General features: G+C 47.2%; 1 protein-coding gene and 1 non-coding gene across 7 annotated transcripts in view; one reads left to right on the top strand and one right to left on the bottom strand.

The window, feature by feature from the left end:
* The window catches only part of ARMH1 (armadillo like helical domain containing 1), a 52,337-nt gene that overhangs the window by 37,878 nt on the left and 2,282 nt on the right, over positions 1-12,177 (top strand). The gene's annotated exons all lie outside the window — the stretch shown is intronic.
* LOC115932100 (U5 spliceosomal RNA) lies at positions 10,708-10,824 on the bottom strand. Its single transcript, XR_004068443.2, has one exon. It is a non-coding gene; the product is annotated as a U5 spliceosomal RNA (small nuclear RNA).

Below are 12,177 nucleotides of genomic sequence, written 5' to 3'. Positions count from 1 at the left end.
TATATGAGGATTCCAATTTCTCCACTTCCTCACCAACACTTGTTATTCTGGGGATTCTTTAATTATAGCCATCTTAGTGGATGCGAAGTGCATTTTCCTAATGAATAATGATGTTGAACATAGACGTGTTTCATAGACTTGTTGGCCATTTGTATTTCTTCTTTGGAGAAATGTCTATTCAGGTCCTTTTTCCATTTTAAAATTGGTTGTTGGGTTGTAAGAGTTTTTCATATATTCTAGTTTCTGTGCTCATCAAATATATGGTTTCTCCCATTCTGTAGGTTCTTTTCACATTCTTGATAATGTCCTTTGTTGTTTTCATTTTCAATGATTTAAGTTTCTCATTTATTCATTTACTTATTCAAAAAGAATGGCACTGGGGTGGGCACTGAGAGTATAGTGACAAATGAAACAAGTCCTTGTTCTCACAGAGCTTTGTTACAACAGTAATACTAATGGTAATGTTAACTCATAACTACTACTAGTGACCAACAATGACTGTGTGCCCAGCATTGTTCTAAGCTCTTTTATCATCTCATCTATTCCTCAGAACAACTCTGTGAAGTAGGTACTATTTTCATCCCCAGTTTACAGATGAGGAAATTGAGGCACAAAGCAACTAAATAACCTGTCCACAGTCTCAAAATGATAAATGAGAAAGCTGTAGATCGAACCCAGTCAGTCTGCCTCCTGCGCCCATCCCCTTACCACCATACTATTCTTTCTTCAGTATTAGAACAAGACTTGCCTTGTTTTTACCAGCTTTGAGAAGTAGATAAAAACCCAAGGACACCCTTTTAATCCCAGCACTTTGGGAGCCCGAGGCGGGCAGATCACTTGAGGCCAAGAGTTTGAGACCTGGCTGGGCGCAGGGGCTCTCACCTGTAATCCCAGAACTTTGGGAAGCCAAGGCGGGCGGATCACCTGAGGCCAGGAGTTCGAGACCAGCCTGGGCAACAAGGTGAAATCTTCTCTCTACTAAAAATACAAAAATTATCTGGATATGTGGCAGGAGCCTGTAATCCCAGCTACTTAGGAGGCTGAGGTAGGAGAATCACTTGAACCTGGGAGGCAGAGGTTGCAGTGAGCCGAGATCGTGCCGCAGCACTCCAGAGTGGGCAACAAGAGCGAAACTCCATGAAACTCTGTCTCTACTAAAACTACAAAAATTAGCTGGGCATGGTGGCTCACACCTGTGGTCCCAGCTACAGGGAACCTCAAAAAAAAAAAAAAAAAGGACAGACAACATTGTTAAGATTATAGTAAACCATATTTTTAAAATTATGTTTTCTTAGCTTCATACCCCTCACAGGGTTAAGCAAATACATCAGGATTTCTTCTTTTTTCTTTTTTTTTTGAGATGGAGTCTTGCTCTGTTGCCCAGGCTGGAGTGCAGTGGTGCGATCTTGGCTCACTGGAACCTCTGCCTCCGAGGTTCAAGCGATTCTCCTGCCTCAGCCTCCCAAGAAGCTGGGATTACAGGCATGTGCCACCACGCCCAGCTAATTTTTGTAACTTTAGTAGAGACAGGGTTTCACCGTGTTGGTCAGACTGGTCTCAAACTCCTAACCTCAGGTGATATACCCGCCTCAGCCTCCTAAAGTGCTAGGATTACAGGCGTGAGCCACTGCACTGCCTGGGTCTCATTTAAAAACTAGTGTTTTTGCCTTACAGAACATTATGCCTTTGCTTTGCACTTTTTTTTTTTTTTTAAGACGGAGTCTCGCTCTGTCACCCAGGCTGGAGTGCAACGGCAAAAGCTACTGCGCCCGGCCTTTTTTTTTTTTTTTTTTTTTTGAGACAGTCTTGCTTTGTCACCCAGGCTGAAGTGCAGTGGCATGATCTTGGCTCACTGCAACCTACACCTCCTGGATTCAAGCAATTTTCGTGCCTCAGCCTCCCGAGTAGCTGGGACCACAAGCATGCAGCACCATGCCTGGCTAATTTTCATATTTTTAGCGGGGATGGGGTTTCACCATGTTGGCCAAGCTGGTCTCCAACTCCTGGGCTCAAGCGATCCACCCGCCTCGGGCTCCCAAAGTGCTGGGATTACAGGTATGAGTCACTGCACCCGGCCCTGCTTTGTACTTCTCAGCTGACATGGGCAGTAATTTTAGCCTTTCCTGCTGTATAAGAGGCCACCTGTCCTGTACAGCTTCATTGAACAGCAGTCAGAAGGCTCTGATACTGAGGGAGACTTTCACATAAAAACTTGCTATTTTTAAAAGATGCATTACTTCCCCAAAAGTATATGAGCACTTCAACTGTGACACTTTATTCAGCGTTTATAAAAGTCTATAAAACAGTCTTCCAGGGGATTTAAGTGAAAATCTTGGGGGGAAATCTTATTTCTAACTTCCCCATTTGCCTGCCCCTCAAAACATCTGCATCCTGCCCTTGCCTTATACTGCGTCCTTTTTGAGGACACTGGTGCTTGACTCGAGTCTCAGGGATACTTCAAAACATCAGTACACGGACTGGTTGGCCTGGGTGAAAGCAGATACCAGTGGAAGACACACCATAGTAATTCTTGATCCAGCAATAAAAATACCACCATAGCACATACATTAGTTACTTTGTTGCCTGGCTTTAAAAACAAAAGGTGTGCATAAAATATATTTTTATTGTTTCAACATTGAGCTTTGAACAGGATGTAGTTAAAGAGGTAGCAGGGGGCCGGACGCAGTGGCTCACGCATGTACCCAGCACTTTGGGAGGCCGGCGGATCACGAGGTCAGGAGATCTAGACCATCTGGCTAACACGATGAAACCCTGTCTCTACTAAAAATACAAAAAAAATTAGCCGGGCGTGGTGGTGGGTGCCTGTAGTCCCAGCTACTTGGGAGGCTGAGGCAGTAGAATGGCGTGAACCCGGGAGGCGGAGCTTGCAGTGAGCCGAGATCATGCCACTGCACTCCAGCCTGGGTGACAGAGCGAGACTCCGTCTCAAAAAAAAGGAAAAAAAAAAGAAGAGGGAGCAGGGGCCAGGCCTGGTGTCTCATGCCTGTAATCTCAGCACTTTGGGAGGCCGAGGCCGGCAGATCACCTGAGGTCGGAAGTTCGAGACCACCCTGACCAACATGGAGAAACCCCTTCTCTACTAAAAATACAAAATTAGCCGGGCGTGGTGGTGCATGCCTGTAATCCCAGCTACTTGGGAGGCTGAGGCAGGAGAATCCCTTGAACCCAGGAGGCGGAGGTTGCGGTGAGCTGAGATCGCGCCATTGCACTCCGGCCTGGGCAACAAGAGTGAAACTCCGTCTCAAAAAAAAAAAAAAAAAGGTAGCAGGGTATACAGAAATCAGAGACAGAATTAATTACAGAATGTCAGGAAGATGCCTGACACTGGTCTCTTCCTTTTTTTTTGAGGCAGGGCCTTGTTCTGTCACCTAGGCTGGAGTGCAGTGGCGCATGCACGGCTCACTGCAGCCTCAACCTCCTGGGCTCAAGTAAGTAGCTGGGACTACAGGCACATACCACTATGCCTGGCTAATTTTTTTTTTATTCTTTTTAGAGATGGGATCTTACGATGTTGCCCAAGCTGATTTGAGTGTCCCCGGCCTTTTTTCTTTTTTTTTTGTGGGGGGAAACAGTTTTACTGTTTCCCAGGCTGGAGTTGAGTGGCTTGACAGCTCACTGCAGCCTCAAACTCTTGGGCTCAAGCGATCCTCCCGCCTCAGCCTCTTAAAGTGTTGAGATTGCAGGCATGAGCCACCACACCTGACTGGTCTGTTTCTTACAGCAGTGCAACATGCCAAACACGTTCATGCTAGTGCCCTGCTGGAAAAGGAAGCAAACCTCGGTAAGGAAGCGCACTTCTCATATGTGTCCAGTAGGTGGCAGTCTTGTCTGGACCTGCAGAGAAAGACCCGGAACCCTGGTTTTGCAAGGCTCTGGGATCAAAGAATTATAAATGATCAGTGCTGTTAGCACCCTGGAAATGGCTGCATGGAATATCCACAGTTCCCAGGTACAATGCCATTTCTATGGCTCCTTCTGCCAAAGGAATACTAAGCCTGCTGCTACAGCCCTGTCTCTTGTTCATTGTGGTTTCCTGGGCAAGTCATTTGTTCTTGGTTTCTTCGTCTATTGAATGAGATGATCAGACCAGTGATCACTGAGGTTTCCTCTAATGCTGATAGGCTGTGGATTCCAAAGTTCCTCTTCGGATTGGAGGAATGAATTTGTCTCCTGCACCACTAAAGTTTCCATGGAGTGTGAGTGGCTAGGACCTCACATCTGTTTTTTTGTTTTTTTGAGATGGAGTCTCACTCTGTCACCCAGGCTGGAGTGCAGTGGCACAATCTCAGCTCAATGCAACCTCTGCCTCCCAGGTCCAAGCAATTTTCCTGCCTCAGCCTCCTGAGTAGCTGGGATTACAGGCGCCCACCATCACACCTGGCTAATTTTTGTATTTTTAGTAAAGACAGGGTTTCACAATGTTGGCCAGGCTGGTCTTCAACTCCTGGCCTCAAGTGATCTGCTCGCTTCAGCCTCCCAAAGTGCTGGGATTACAGGCGTGAGCCACTGCACCCAGCCACATCTGTTTCATTTACTGCTGTTTCATCAGCACCAGCACTGCACCTAGCACGTGCTCAATCCCTGTTTGTCAAATGCATGAGCATGGGCCCCACAGAGCATCCTCTCAGCTTCATGGGGCCTGAACTCTCAAACATTCAAACCCTCCTGATGATACCTCCTCCTTGAATACTCTCATCCTCCTTCCCGAACCCATACTCTCCTGGCTTCCTCCTATGGCTCTAGAAACTGCTTCTCGGTCTTTTATACATTCCCATTCCTCTACCAGTCCCCTAGGTGTCAATTTTTTTTTTCAGCATTCAACTCCAGGTCTTCTTCTCCTTCTTTGCTGTCTATGGCACCTCGTCCGCTCCCACAACTTTAATTACCACGACTTTATTTACCACCTACCACCTTGATGACAGAAACAATAGTCGCTAATCTTTATAGAGTGTTAACTCTATGCTGGATACTGCCCTTGATCTTTACTCATTTACCCCTCACAACAAGCCAAGGAGGTGGGCACTATTATTTTCCCCATTTTATGGGTGGAGGACAGAGTAGTTGAGTGACCTCTCTACAGCTCTAGACCCATGTGTCCATTTGCCTTCTGAACACCTCCCCTCAGATGTCACCAGTGGACTTCTGATATTCCAGTTCCAAAGCTTTTCTTCTCCAAGGTCCCAATCTCAGTGGAAAGTACCCAGCTGCCCAGGCTAGAAATATTGGTAATTGTCTTGTCTTTTTGCTTCCCACCTTCAACCAACTTCTAACAAGACCAGTCAATTCTAACTCTTCAATATTCAGATGTGTTCCCTCTTCCCCATTCTGTCTCCACTGCTGTAATTCAGGTCTTCATACTGCTCACCTGCACTGGCCTCTACACCAATCTTCATCTGTCCAGTATGGCGCCCACACACAGTTCATTTTCCTAGTCCACCACCAGAGTGGAGGCAGTAGACTTAGTGGTGAAGAATATGGGATTTGGAATCCGAACTATTCTTTTTTCTTTTTTTTTTTTTTTTGAGACGGAGTCTCACTCTGTAACCCAGGCTGGAGTGCAGTGGCATGATCTCGGCTCATTGCAACCTCTGCTGCACGGGTAAAAGATATTCTCCTGCCTCAGCCTCCCAAGTAGCTGGGATTACAGGCACCTGCCACTGCGCCGAGCTAATTTTTGTAGTTTTAGTAGAGACGGGGTTTCACCATCTTGGCCAGGCTGGTCTTGAACTCCTGACCTCGTGATCCACCCGCCTTGGCCTCCCAAAGTGCTGGGATTACAGGCGTGAGCCACCGCGCCCGGCCTGAAATCAAAACTATTCTTATTAGCTATCTGATCCTGAGCGAGCTACTCAACTTTTTTGAGCCTTCCTTTTCTCTGAAATGAAATGAGAAAAATGCCTGCTGTATTGGGTTGTTGGCACATGCATAGCCCTGCAGAAGCTGGGCTGGCCTGCCTCCACAGGCTTAGCTCTGGTGCATGACCCAGCATCCCTGTTTCCCAGCCAGATCTCCCTTGCCTGGCCACAAATGTGACATGGCACTATCCAACATGGCACTTGCCACATTCTACATTCCAGCCCCTCCCTTCTCCCTATGGTTTTGCCAATTCACGCATCACTGTCTCCAAGGAATCCTTCTCCTGATTCTCCATCCCCTATCATCTCCACTCCATCAACCAACCTGGCTTCCTTTGTGTTCCCATGGCCCTGATAACACTGCCTCATAAATGCCAGTTTCCCTATTGGTATCCCCCACTCAGCTGTGATGTCCCTAAGGCCAGTGATTAGATCTTAGTCCTCTTCATAGCCCTAGCCCAGAGGCCTGGCACAGACAAGATGCTCAATGAGAATTTTGTTAAATAAATGAATGAATCAATGAATAAATTAGTGATTGCTCAGCTTTAGGACATTTGGGTGTTATCAGCACCAAAGGCTTTAGGCAAAGCTGCCAAAGATAGTCTTTTGTTGTCCTCTGCTTTCTGAAGGAATTGCCTTTCCTAGTAACTAGCACGATATATAAAGAGTTGTAACTGGCTGTGGTTCCTGTGAAGACATTTGGGCAGAGACCAGTACTTTCACTTTGGGTATAAACAGTGACAGCTGTGAATTTTAAAACTCAGTCAGAAATGATTCAGTGAATAAATCTTCATTTTTCTAAGTAACTCCAAGTGTTACAAATACATAATTAGCAAAAGATTAAGCATTTAGTGTAAAGTGAATAGTCAGAACTAGACATTTGTCTCCTGGAATATTTGGTTCTACATGGGCAGAAAATGCTATTTGTGGTCAAGAAATTTTCATAAAAATATCTTCACCCGTTCGTTTCTACCCTGAGTGTCCACCAAGTCATGTCTCGCTGCAGGAAGAGCTCTTGGGCACAGGCAGACATTTGCCCAGGATGTCCTGGTATTACGCACTGCCAGCTTGTGCCTGGGAAGAGCCCAGCTACTAATGAGGGACGTGCTGCAGGCGACAAAGCCAAGTGTCATCAGATGCATGAGGGGCCAGACCACTTGGCTCCAAAAAAATGAGCTGCACCAATTCAAGAAGAGGGAAGAAACCAAATGGTAGAACAAGTGAGAAATACTTTGGGGTTTCAGGCAGCAGCCAGTGCAGGCTACGGCTGCCAAGCAGCCAGAGATGTCCGGTCTGCCATTTTGTCCAGATCAGAGAGTGTTTGGGGGAAGCCAGGGAAGCTCAAGTGCTTTGCCCCTTCCTGGGCTGGTCCCTTTCCCTCCACAATGTTGCTGGGCCTTTGATTCCAAAATAGGACATCTGGGCAACCAGAGGCTGCAGAGGGTGGGCAGATGGGATTGCGAGGGCTACCTTAGAAGACCTGGAAGAAAGAGGCAGCTCAGCGGCAGTAGCTGGTTGGTCATAAGAAGCGTTTCTGCGCCGGGCATGGTGGCCCATGCTTGTAATCCCAGCATTTTGGGAGGCCGAGGCAGGCGGATCACCTGAAGTCGGGAGTTCAAGACCAGCCTGACCACCATGGAGAAACCCATCTCTACTAAAAATACAAAAAATTAGCTGGCCAGTGTGGTGCATGCCTGTAATCCCAGCTACTTGGGAGGCTGAGATAGGAGAATCACTTGAACCTATGAGTCAGAGGTTGCAGTGAGCTAAGATCGCACCATAGTACTCCAGCCTGGGCAACAAGAGTGAAACTCTGTCTCGGAAAAAAAAAAAAAAAAAGCATTTCTGAATGAAGCCACTATTTCTAAATCAGGAAGGTCCTCAGAGGAAAGGGTCTGCCCCACAAGGTCTGTCCCCCAAAGGGTAAATAAGTACTGGAAGGGGTAGCACAGGATGTCTTTGAAGATCTTCCACCTCCAGGTGATTCTTTGATTCTGTGATTGGGAAAACCAGGATGAGACAAAACTAGCTTTGTATAGGGCTTCAGGACCAGGCCCCCTCTAGTGTGCCTCAAGGCTCTGGAGCCTGAGGATGATGGGCAAGAGGCAGAAGAGAGCAGGATCTGGCACAAGGGCAATTTCGAGGAGGCAGGCTGGTTCTCTACTAGTAGCCTTTCCATGCCTTTCCTTAGATTGACACACCAGCCAAAACTCATTCTCTTCTTCCTGCCGAAGGGCACTCTGAGCCCTGGAGTGGAGAAGTCAGGTCCCTATCCCTCCGCCGGTGTTTTCAGCACCCAGGAGAGCTGAGCATGCAACCTGTAGCACACAGGATGTGGCTGCTCCCTCTGCTTTCCCAGACCATTGCTCTTTTGGAAATCATCAATGATAGTTTTCTGACAAAGTTAGAAATCGCCATCATGTGTTCCTTTTTAGGCAGCATATGTCTGTTTGGAGTTAAACAAGTAAAGTTTGCAGGAGCTGAAGCAGAGACCTGTTCTGTGTGCTCTGTAAATCCACGCAGTCCACTTCTCTGACCATCTCACCAGGTGCCCTGTGTCTCCCACTGTGAGAAGGACCACACTCTTCCCCTTTCTGTTGTGCCTGGGCTGTATGATATGAGCATCCATAGAGTGGTGCCCAGTTCTGGGGTGGCCAAGAAGTATAAGGTCCTGGCTTCAAAGCACTCTCAAAGTTGGCCATGGGGCCAGGTGCAGTGGCTCATGCCTGTAATCCCAACACTTTGGGAGGCCAAGGTGGGTGGATCACCTGAGGACAGGAGTTAGAGACCAGCCTGGCCAACACGGTGAAACCCCGTCTCTACTAAAAATACAAAAAAATTAGGCAGGCGTGGTGGCGGGCGCCTATAATCCCAGCTACTTGGGAGGCTGAGGCAGGAGAATCGCTTGAATCCATGAGGCAGAGGTTGCAGTGAGCCAAGATCGTGCCATTGCACTCCAGCCTGGGCAACAAGAGCAAAACTCTGTCTCAAGAAAAAAAAAAAAAAAAAAAGTTGGCCATGGGGTATACGGGGAGACAGCTGCCGCAGTTCTGGCTCTCCAGCCTGTCCAAGATTCAAGCTAGGAGAGTTCTGTAGCTGTGTGAATGAGGACCACAGTGGCCACTGCAGAGCCTCCTCTGGGGTCATCCACCACCAGGCTGGTGGTTTCTAAGCGTGGTCCTAGACTGCCATGACCCAAGCCTAGCCTGTTGGAATGCAGAATCCAATGAGGTCTTTTCAACAAGATGTATGGAGCATGCATTGTGTACATGGAATGGTTTCAGGCTCTAGGTAAACAGAAGTGAGATGTGTCAGATGTGTTCACTGGAGTTCACACACTAGTGAGGAGACCATTTAGTGGATGGTACTAGAATTCTATAGCAAGAATTCTATACGGTGCTACGGGATCAGAGACATAGGACATCTACTCCTGAGTGAAGAGTGAAGGCAGAGGAGAGCAGGCCAGGGGCAGCTTCCTGAAAGTTGATTTCTCAGCTGAGCCTAGAAGAATGAGTAGCAATAGCCAGATAAAGAAGACTTCTCAGGCCGGGCATGGTGGCTCACACCTGTAATCCCAGCACTTTCGGAGGCCGAGGCAGGTGGATCACTTGAGGTCAGGAGTTCAAGACCAGCCTGGCCAACATAGTGAAACCCTGTCTCTACTAAAAAATACAAAAATTAGCCAGGCGTGGTGGTGCGCACCTGTAATCCCAGCTACTCGGGAGGCTGAGGCAGGAGAATCCCTTGAACCCAGGAGGTGGAAGCTGCAGTGAGCCGAGATCGTACCACTGTACTCCAGCCTGGGTGACAGAGTGAAACTCCATCTCAAAACAAAACAAAACAAAAAAAGGGCAAAAGAAAGAGAAGGCACCGAGATTCTGCTCTCGGTGGGAAGTCTGATACCTCTAGCATACATACTTTAAGGTGGACCCCAGAAGACAGTACCCTCAAGGTCAAGGTGGGCCAAAAGTAAGCCGGCCCTCAGGTGGTCTTGTATGGATTATATAACTACCAGGTGGTCCAGAGAACCTCAAGTGTTGAATGTGGACAAAGGTAGTCCAGAATTGTTTGTGCCCCCAGGTACCTGATAAAAACAAAAGAAAACTATCTCTGGAAGAAAGTATCATCATCCTAACTCTTAAGTTTTTCCTACACTTAATTTTTCAAATATGAGACCAGTCCAAAGTATAAGATAATCATGCACACAAAGTCGTCACTATAAATTGGAACTAGCACACTAGAAAGACTCACAAGACTTCAGCCAAATTATTAGATACAGACTGTCAAAAACTAGGTTTTCTTTAAAAAAAAAAAAAAGAATCTTATAAACATTTAGCTTCCTAAATGTTTACAAGAAGCTAAAAAAATATGACAGTAGGCCAGGCACTACAAAAAGTACACAAAATTAACCAGGCTTATGAGGCTGAGGTGGGAGGATTGCTTGAGCATGGGAGATGGAGGTTGTAGTGAGCCGCGACCACAACACTCCACTACAACCTGGGTGACAGAGAGAGGCCCCATCTCAAAAAAAAAAACAACAACAAAAAAGGAAGACTCTGGGCCCAGTGGCCTGATAAGAGACAGAGATAGCGTCTTGCTGTCCTGCCCAGGTTGGAGTGTAGCGACATATTCCTTCACCACAGTCTTAACTCCCCAAGCTCAAACAATCCTCCAACCTTTAACCTACCTCAGCCTTACCAAGTAGCTGGAACTACTGATACTGGCCAACACACTAAGTTACTTTGTGAAGCTACCCTAACCTCCCAAAGCATAAAAACCAACAAGCATGAAACACCACCCCCACACACCTATCTTTAGCAACAGAAAACTTAGCCCCGTTTAAGCAGGACTTCAAAAAATTTGACCATAAACTCACAATTGTTTCTCTCCACGGAAATCTTTAGTAAAAGGCGAAAGATTTATTCGTTATGAAGAGAAATCAGAGACTACCTATTGTTCTTTTAGCCTGGCTTCGCAGCTATTGACTGGTCTCCCTATACTTACGGTGCCTTTGGACCTGCAGACAGAAGCTTTTCTTCCACTGTAGAAAAGTGTCCTAAACATGTTCTCACTGGGTAAAATCTCCTGACAAAGAAAAAAAGTTTAAATATTATTATTCAAACAGATAACCCTGGTAATAATTCTCGTATCTACATTGCATTCTGGGATGCAAATGAGCTGAGCGCCGGAACAAGAGTTCCCCTAAACCCTCTCTCTCTTACCAGTAAATGGAGAGAGGCACTTGACTACTGAGCTGGGGAGAGCACATGGCCAAGTCCTGTCTTCCATGTAGCCACATGTGTTCAGAGTAGCAGTGCCGGGTGCACAGTGACTCACACCTGTAATCCCTGCACTTAAGGAGGCAGAGGTAGGAGGATCGCTTGAGCCCAGGAGTTCAAGACCAGCCTGGACGACAGAGTAAGACCTTGTCTCAGAAAAAAAATATTTAAATTTAAAAAAAAGTCCAGGCGTGGTGGCTCATGCCTGTAATCCCAGCACTTTGGGAGGCCGAGGCAGGTGGATCACCTGAGGTCAGGAGTTCAAGACCAGCCTTGCCAACATGGTGAAACCCTGTCTCTACTAAATACAAAAATCAGCCGGGCGTGGTGGCAGACGCCTGTAATCCCAGCTTCCCAGGAGGCTGAGGCAGGAGTATCGCTTGAACCCGGGAGGCAGAGGTTGCAGTGAGCGATTGCACTCCGGCCTGAGTGATGACAGTGAAACTCTGTCTCAAGAAAACAAACAAACAAACAAAAATACTAGCATTTACTGGCTGGGCCCACCGGGCCCAGTGGCTCATGCCTGCAATCCCAGCACTTTGGGAGGCCGAGGCGGGTGGATCATGAGGTCAGAAGTTCAAGACCAGCCTGGCCAAGATGGTGAAACCCCATCTCTACTAAAAATACAAAAAAAAACCACAAAAATTAGCCGGGTGTGGTGGCGGGCGCCTGTAATCCCAGCCTACTCGGGAGGCTGAGGCAGGAGAATTGCTTGAACCCAGGAGGCGGAGGTTGCAGTGAGCCGAGATCGTGCCACTGCACTCCAGCCTGGGCGACAGAGTGAGGCTCTGTCTCAAAAAAAAAAAAAAAAAAGATAGCATTTACGCTGGTGTGCCATCATCTTAGCATCTCCTTCTCCTCCTGCCCCCTCTAGCTCTGTGGTTCCTTTCTCTTCTTTACAAAAACATTCAATCCTTGCCGATTTTCTCTTGTGCTCCCACAGCCCAATCACTGACTCCTTCCACAGCACCTGTCACCATATCATCGCTGCCTGTTAGTGCACGCTTAAGGAGGGTTGGTCG

This window comes from Gorilla gorilla, chromosome 1 (genome assembly GCF_029281585.2).
Source record: "Gorilla gorilla gorilla isolate KB3781 chromosome 1, NHGRI_mGorGor1-v2.1_pri, whole genome shotgun sequence".
In the NCBI taxonomy this organism is placed as follows: domain Eukaryota; kingdom Metazoa; phylum Chordata; class Mammalia; order Primates; family Hominidae; genus Gorilla; species Gorilla gorilla.
The sequence above is the reverse complement of the archived record's forward strand: the minus strand, read 5'-3'. Positions and strand labels throughout refer to the sequence as shown.